Raw genomic sequence first — 8,871 nt, forward strand, 5'->3', positions numbered from 1 at the left:
CGTTGACAGAAGTGCGGTTCGAACCCACGCCCTCATACGAGGATCAGAGCTTAAATCTGACGCCTTAGACCACTCGGCCATCCTGACACGCTTTTCAAAGTTTTCCTTGAAAATGTAGCTATATTACAACACCAAAATACCTCTCGGAACTATATGCGCCATAGAGCTACTCACTTGTTGCCATACTAGAGAAGCCTTTTCTGATCATGAGATACATGTTATTAAAATGAAACAAACCGTTGTCAGAAGTGGGGTTCGAACCCACGCCCTCATACGAGGATCAGAGCTTAAATCTTACGCCTTAGACCACTCGGCCATCCTGACACGCTTTTAAACGTTTTCCTTGAAAATGAAGCTCTAGTACCACCCCGAAATACCTCTAGGAATTCTATGCTCCATAAAGCTACTCACATGTTGCCATACTAGAGAAGCCTTTCCTGAGCGTGAGATACATATGTTTTGAAAGTAAAACAAATCGTTGTCAGAAGAAGGGTTCGAACCCATGCCCTCATACGAGGATCAGAGCTTAAATCCGACGCCTTAGACCACTCCGCCATCCTGACACGCTTTTCAAGGTTTTCCTTGTAAATGTAGCTATATTACAACACCAAAATACCTCTCGGAACTCTATGCTCCATAAAGCTACTCACTTGTTGCCATACTTGAGAGGCTTTTCCTGAGCATGAGATACAAGTTATTAAAATGAACAAATCGTTGTCAGAAGTGGGGTTCGAACCCACGCCCTCATACGAGGATCAGAGCTAAAATCTGACGCCTTTGACCACTCGGCCATCCTGACACGATTTTGAACGTTTTCCGTGAAAATGAAGCTATAGTACCACCCCGAAATACCTCTCGGAATTATATGCTCCATAAAACTACTCACATGTTGCCATACTAGAGAAGCCTTTTTTGAGCATGAGATACATGTTATTAAAATGAAACAAATCGTTGTCAGAAGAAGGGTTCGAACCCACGTCCTCACACGAGGATCAGAGCTTAAATCTGACGCCTTAGACCACTCGGCCATCCTGACACGCTTTTCAAGGTTTTCCTTGAAAATGTAGCTAAATAACAACACCAAAATACCTCTCGGAACTCTATGCTCCATAGAGCTACACTTTTGTTGCCTTTTCTGATCATGAGGTCCATGTAATTAAAATGAAACAAATCGTTGTCAGAAGTGGGGTTCGAACCCACGCCCTCATACGAGGATCAGAGCTTAAATCTGACGCCTTTGACCACTCGGCCATCCTGACACGCTTTTAAACGTTTTCCTTGGACATTTAGCTATAGTACAACACCAAAATACCTCTCGGAACTCTATGCTCCATAAAGCTACTCACTTGTTGCCATACTAGAGAAGCCTATTCTGATCATGAGATACATGTTATTAAAATGAAACAAATCGTTGTCAGAAGTGGGGTTCGAACCCACGCCCTCATACGAGGATCAGAGCTTAAATCTTACGCCTTAGACCACTCGGCCATCCTGACACGATTTTGAACGTTTTCCGTGAAAATGAAGCTATAGTACCACCCCGAAATACCTCTCGGAATTCTATGCTCCATAAAACTACTCACATGTTGCCATACTAGAGAAGCCTTTTTTGAGCATGAGATACATGTTATTAAAATGAAACAAATCGTTGTCAGAAGAAGGGTTCAAACCCACGTCCTCACACGAGGATCAGAGCTTAAATCTGACGCCTTAGACCACTCGGCCATCCTGACACGCTTTTCAAGGTTTTCCTTGAAAATGAAGCTATAGTACCACCCCGAAATACCTCTAGCAATTCTATGCTCCATAAAGCTACTCACATGTTGCCATACTAGAGAAGCCTTTCCTGAGCGTGAGATACATATGTTTTTAAAGTAAAACAAATCGTTGTCAGAAGAAGGGTTCGAACCCACGCCCTCATACGAGGATCAGAGCTTAAATCCGACGCCTTAGACCACTCCGCCATCCTGACACGCTTTTGAAGGTTTTCCTTGTAAATGTAGCTATATTACAACACCAAAATACCTCTCGGAACTCTATGCTCCATAGAGCTACACTTTTGTTGCCTTTTCTGATCATGAGATCCATGTAATTAAAATGAATCAAATCGTTGTCAGAAGAAGGGTTCGAACCCACACCCTCACACGCGGATCAGAGCTTAAATCTGACGCCTTAGACCACTCGGCCATCCTGACACACTTTAAACGTTTTCCTTGAAAAGAAGCTATAGTACCACCCCGAAATACCTCTCGGAATTGTATGCTCCATAAAGCTACTCACTTGTTGCCATACTAGAGAAGCCTATCCTGAGCATGAGATACATGTTATTAAAGTAAAACAAATCGTTGACAGAAGTGCGGTTCGAACCCACGCCCTCATACGAGGATCAGAGCTTAAATCTGACGCCTTAGACCACTCGGCCATCCTGACACGCTTTTCAAAGTTTTCCTTGAAAATGTAGCTATATTACAACACCAAAATACCTCTCGGAACTATATGCGCCATAGAGCTACTCACTTGTTGCCATACTAGAGAAGCCTTTTCTGATCATGAGATACATGTTATTAAAATGAAACAAATCGTTGTCAGAAGTGGGGTTTGAACCCACGCCCTCATACGAGGATCAGAGCTTAAATCTTACGCCTTAGACCACTCGGCCATCCTGACACGCTTTTAAACGTTTTCCTTGAAAATGAAGCTCTAGTACCACCCCGAAATACCTCTAGGAATTCTATGCTCCATAAAGCTACTCACATGTTGCCATACTAGAGAAGCCTTTCCTGAGCGTGAGATACATATGTTTTGAAAGTAAAACAAATCGTTGTCAGAAGAAGGGTTCGAACCCACGCCCTCATACGAGGATCAGAGCTTAAATCCGACGCCTTAGACCACTCCGCCATCCTGACACGCTTTTCAAGGTTTTCCTTGTAAATGTAGCTATATTACAACACCAAAATACCTCTCGGAACTCTATGCTCCATAAAGCTACTCACTTGTTGCCATACTTGAGAGGCTTTTCCTGAGCATGAGATACAAGTTATTAAAATGAACAAATCGTTGTCAGAAGTGGGGTTCGAACCCACGCCCTCATACGAGGATCAGAGCTAAAATCTGACGCCTTTGACCACTCGGCCATCCTGACACGATTTTGAACGTTTTCCGTGAAAATGAAGCTATAGTACCACCCCGAAATACCTCTCGGAATTATATGCTCCATAAAACTACTCACATGTTGCCATACTAGAGAAGCCTTTTTTGAGCATGAGATACATGTTATTAAAATGAAACAAATCGTTGTCAGAAGAAGGGTTCGAACCCACGTCCTCACACGAGGATCAGAGCTTAAATCTGACGCCTTAGACCACTCGGCCATCCTGACACGCTTTTCAAGGTTTTCCTTGAAAATGTAGCTAAATAACAACACCAAAATACCTCTCGGAACTCTATGCTCCATAGAGCTACACTTTTGTTGCCTTTTCTGATCATGAGGTCCATGTAATTAAAATGAAACAAATCGTTGTCAGAAGTGGGGCTCGAACCCACGCCCTCATACGAGGATCAGAGCTTAAATCTGACGCCTTTGACCACTCGGCCATCCTGACACGCTTTTAAACGTTTTCCTTGAACATTTAGCTATAGTACAACACCAAAATACCTCTCGGAACTCTATGCTCCATAAAGCTACTCACTTGTTGCCATACTAGAGAAGCCTATTCTGATCATGAGATACATGTTATTAAAATGAAACAAATCGTTGTCAGAAGTGGGGTTCGAACCCACGCCCTCATACGAGGATCAGAGCTTAAATCTTACGCCTTAGACCACTCGGCCATCCTGACACGATTTTGAACGTTTTCCGTGAAAATGAAGCTATAGTACCACCCCGAAACACCTCTCGGAATTCTATGCTCCATAAAACTACTCACATGTTGCCATACTAGAGAAGCCTTTTTGAGCATGAGATACATGTTATTAAAATGAAACAAATCGTTGTCAGAAGAAGGGTTCGAACCCACGTCCTCACACGAGGATCAGAGCTTAAATCTGACGCCTTAGACCACTCGGCCATCCTGACACGCTTTTCAAGGTTTTCCTTGAAAATGAAGCTATAGTACCACCCCGAAATACCTCTAGCAATTCTATGCTCCATAAAGCTACTCACATGTTGCCATACTAGAGAAGCCTTTCCTGAGCGTGAGATACATATGTTTTTAAAGTAAAACAAATCGTTGTCAGAAGAAGGGTTCGAACCCACGCCCTCATACGAGGATCAGAGCTTAAATCCGACGCCTTAGACCACTCCGCCATCCTGACACGCTTTTGAAGGTTTTCCTTGTAAATGTAGCTATATTACAACACCAAAATACCTCTCGGAACTCTATGCTCCATAGAGCTACACTTTTGTTGCCTTTTCTGATCATGAGATCCATGTAATTAAAATGAATCAAATCGTTGTCAGAAGAGGGGTTCGAACCCACACCCTCACACGCGGATCAGAGCTTAAATCTGACGCCTTAGACCACTCGGCCATCCTGACACACTTTAAACGTTTTCCTTGAAAAGAAGCTATAGTACCACCCCGAAATACCTCTCGGAATTCTATGCTCCATAAAGCTACTCACTTGTTGCCATACTAGAGAAGCCTTTCCTGAGCATGAGATACATGTTATTAAAGTAAAACAAATCGTTGACAGAAGTGCGGTTCGAACCCACGCCCTCATACGAGGATCAGAGCTTAAATCTGACACCTTAGACCACTCGGCCATCCTGACACGCTTTTCAAAGTTTTCCTTGAAAATGTAGCTATATTACAACACCAAAATACCTCTCGGAACTATATGCTCCATAGAGCTACTCACTTGTTGCCATACTAGAGAAGCCTTTTCTGATCATGAGATACATGTTATTAAAATGAAACAAATCGTTGTCAGAAGTGGGGTTCGAACCCACGCCCTCATACGAGGATCAGAGCTTAAATCTTACGCCTTAGACCACTCGGCCATCCTGACACGCTTTTAAACGTTTTCCTTGAAAATGAAGCTATAGTACCACCCCGAAATACCTCTAGGAATTCTATGCTCCATAAAGCTACTCACATGTTGCCATACTAGAGAAGCCTTTCCTGAGCGTGAGATACATATGTTTTGAAAGTAAAACAAATCGTTGTCAGAAGAAGGGTTCGAACCCACGCCCTCATACGAGGATCAGAGCTTAAATCCGACGCCTTAGACCACTCCGCCATCCTGACACGCTTTTCAAGGTTTTCCTTGTAAATGTAGCTATATTACAACACCAAAATACCTCTCGGAACTCTATGCTCCATAAAGCTACTCACTTGTTGCCATACTTGAGAGGCTTTTCCTGAGCATGAGATACAAGTTATTAAAATGAACAAATCGTTGTCAGAAGTGGGGTTCGAACCCACGCCCTCATACGAGGATCAGAGCTAAAATCTGACGCCTTTGACCACGCGGCCATCCTGACACGATTTTGAACGTTTTCCGTGAAAATGAAGCTATAGTACCACCCCGAAATACCTCTCGGAATTATATGCTCCATAAAACTACTCACATGTTGCCATACTAGAGAAGCCTTTTTTGAGCATGAGATACATGTTATTAAAATGAAACAAATCGTTGTCAGAAGAAGGGTTCGAACCCACGTCCTCACACGAGGATCAGAGCTTAAATCTGACGCCTTAGACCACTCGGCCATCCTGACACGCTTTTCAAGGTTTTCCTTGAAAATGTAGCTAAATAACAACACCAAAATACCTCTCGGAACTCTATGCTCCATAGAGCTACACTTTTGTTGCCTTTTCTGATCATGAGGTCCATGTAATTAAAATGAAACAAATCGTTGTCAGAAGTGGGGCTCGAACCCACGCCCTCATACGAGGATCAGAGCTTAAATCTGACGCCTTTGACCACTCGGCCATCCTGACACGCTTTTAAACGTTTTCCTTGAACATTTAGCTATAGTACAACACCAAAATACCTCTCGGAACTCTATGCTCCATAAAGCTACTCACTTGTTGCCATACTAGAGAAGCCTATTCTGATCATGAGATACATGTTATTAAAATGAAACAAATCGTTGTCAGAAGTGGGGTTCGAACCCACGCCCTCATACGAGGATCAGAGCTTAAATCTTACGCCTTAGACCACTCGGCCATCCTGACACGATTTTGAACGTTTTCCGTGAAAATGAAGCTATAGTACCACCCCGAAACACCTCTCGGAATTCTATGCTCCATAAAACTACTCACATGTTGCCATACTAGAGAAGCCTTTTTGAGCATGAGATACATGTTATTAAAATGAAACAAATCGTTGTCAGAAGAAGGGTTCGAACCCACGTCCTCACACGAGGATCAGAGCTTAAATCTGACGCCTTAGACCACTCGGCCATCCTGACACGCTTTTCAAGGTTTTCCTTGAAAATGAAGCTATAGTACCACCCCGAAATACCTCTAGCAATTCTATGCTCCATAAAGCTACTCACATGTTGCCATACTAGAGAAGCCTTTCCTGAGCGTGAGATACATATGTTTTTAAAGTAAAACAAATCGTTGTCAGAAGAAGGGTTCGAACCCACGCCCTCATACGAGGATCAGAGCTTAAATCCGACGCCTTAGACCACTCCGCCATCCTGACACGCTTTTGAAGGTTTTCCTTGTAAATGTAGCTATATTACAACACCAAAATACCTCTCGGAACTCTATGCTCCATAGAGCTACACTTTTGTTGCCTTTTCTGATCATGAGATCCATGTAATTAAAATGAATCAAATCGTTGTCAGAAGAGGGGTTCGAACCCACACCCTCACACGCGGATCAGAGCTTAAATCTGACGCCTTAGACCACTCGGCCATCCTGACACACTTTAAACGTTTTCCTTGAAAAGAAGCTATAGTACCACCCCGAAATACCTCTCGGAATTCTATGCTCCATAAAGCTACTCACTTGTTGCCATACTAGAGAAGCCTTTCCTGAGCATGAGATACATGTTATTAAAGTAAAACAAATCGTTGACAGAAGTGCGGTTCGAACCCACGCCCTCATACGAGGATCAGAGCTTAAATCTGACGCCTTAGACCACTCGGCCATCCTGACACGCTTTTCAAAGTTTTCCTTGAAAATGTAGCTATATTACAACACCAAAATACCTCTCGGAACTATATGCTCCATAGAGCTACTCACTTGTTGCCATACTAGAGAAGCCTTTTCTGATCATGAGATACATGTTATTAAAATGAAACAAATCGTTGTCAGAAGTGGGGTTCGAACCCACGCCCTCATACGAGGATCAGAGCTTAAATCTTACGCCTTAGACCACTCGGCCATCCTGACACGCTTTTAAACGTTTTCCTTGAAAATGAAGCTATAGTACCACCCCGAAATACCTCTAGGAATTCTATGCTCCATAAAGCTACTCACATGTTGCCATACTAGAGAAGCCTTTCCTGAGCGTGAGATACATATGTTTTGAAAGTAAAACAAATCGTTGTCAGAAGAAGGGTTCGAACCCACGCCCTCATACGAGGATCAGAGCTTAAATCCGACGCCTTAGACCACTCCGCCATCCTGACACGCTTTTCAAGGTTTTCCTTGTAAATGTAGCTATATTACAACACCAAAATACCTCTCGGAACTCTATGCTCCATAAAGCTACTCACTTGTTGCCATACTTGAGAGGCTTTTCCTGAGCATGAGATACAAGTTATTAAAATGAACAAATCGTTGTCAGAAGTGGGGTTCGAACCCACGCCCTCATACGAGGATCAGAGCTAAAATCTGACGCCTTTGACCACTCGGCCATCCTGACACGATTTTGAACGTTTTCCGTGAAAATGAAGCTATAGTACCACCCCGAAATACCTCTCGGAATTCTATGCTCCATAAAACTACTCACATGTTGCCATACTAGAGAAGCCTTTTTTGAGCATGAGATACATGTTATTAAAATGAAACAAATCGTTGTCAGAAGAAGGGTTCGAACCCACGTCCTCACACGAGGATCAGAGCTTAAATCTGACGCCTTAGACCATTTGGCCATCCTGACACGCTTTTCAAGGTTTTCCTTGAAAATGTAGCTAAATAACAACACCAAAATACCTCTCGGAACTCTATGCTCCATAGAGCTACACTTTTGTTGCCTTTTCTGATCATGAGGTCCATGTAATTAAAATGAAACAAATCGTAGTCAGAAGAGCGGTTCGAACCCACACCCTCATACGCGGATCAGAGATTAAATCTGACGCCTTAGACCACTCGGCCATCCTGACACGCATTTAAAAGTTTTCCGTGAAAATGAAGCTATAGTACCACCCCGAAATACCTCTCGGAATTCTATGCTCCATAAAGCTACTCACATGTTGCCATACTAGAAAAGCCTTTCTTGAGCATGAGATACATGTTATTAAAATGAAACAAATCGTTGTCAGAAGTCGGGTTCGAACCCACGCCCTCATACGAGGATCAGAGCTTCAATCTGACGCTTTAGACCACTCGGCCATCCTAACACGCTTTTAAACGCTAACCTTGAACATTTAGCTATAGTACAACACCAAAATACCTCTCGGAACTCTATGCTCCATAGAGCTACTCACTTGTTGCCATACTAGAGAAGCCTTTTCTGATCATGAGATACATGTTATTAAAATGAAACACATCGTTGTCAGAACAGGGGTTCGAACCCACGCCCTCATACGAGGATCAGAGCTTAAATCTGACGCCTTAGACCACTCGGCCATCCTGACACGCTATTGAACGTTTTCCGTGAAAATGAAGCTATAGTACAACCCCGAAACACCTCTCGGAATTCTATGCTCCATAAAGCTACTCACTTGTTGCCATACTAGAGAGGCCTT

General features: G+C 43.1%; 3 non-coding genes across 3 annotated transcripts; all 3 read right to left on the minus strand.

The window, feature by feature from the left end:
• Positions 1 to 1,175: 1,175 nt before the first annotated feature.
• Positions 1,176 to 1,259, minus strand: TRNAL-UAA (transfer RNA leucine (anticodon UAA)). Its single transcript has one exon. It is a non-coding gene; the product is annotated as a tRNA-Leu (tRNA).
• A 2,259-nt stretch (positions 1,260 to 3,518) lies between these two features.
• Positions 3,519 to 3,602, minus strand: TRNAL-UAA (transfer RNA leucine (anticodon UAA)). Its single transcript has one exon. It is a non-coding gene; the product is annotated as a tRNA-Leu (tRNA).
• A 2,258-nt stretch (positions 3,603 to 5,860) lies between these two features.
• Positions 5,861 to 5,944, minus strand: TRNAL-UAA (transfer RNA leucine (anticodon UAA)). The gene has a single exon. It is a non-coding gene; the product is annotated as a tRNA-Leu (tRNA).
• Between the last annotated feature and the right edge of the window lie 2,927 nt (positions 5,945 to 8,871).

The sequence above is a fragment of the Phalangium opilio genome, unplaced genomic scaffold, assembly GCF_054372755.1.
Source record: "Phalangium opilio isolate 3A_F unplaced genomic scaffold, DU_Popi_V2 ptg000061l_1, whole genome shotgun sequence".
Taxonomy (NCBI): Eukaryota; Metazoa; Arthropoda; class Arachnida; order Opiliones; family Phalangiidae; genus Phalangium; species Phalangium opilio.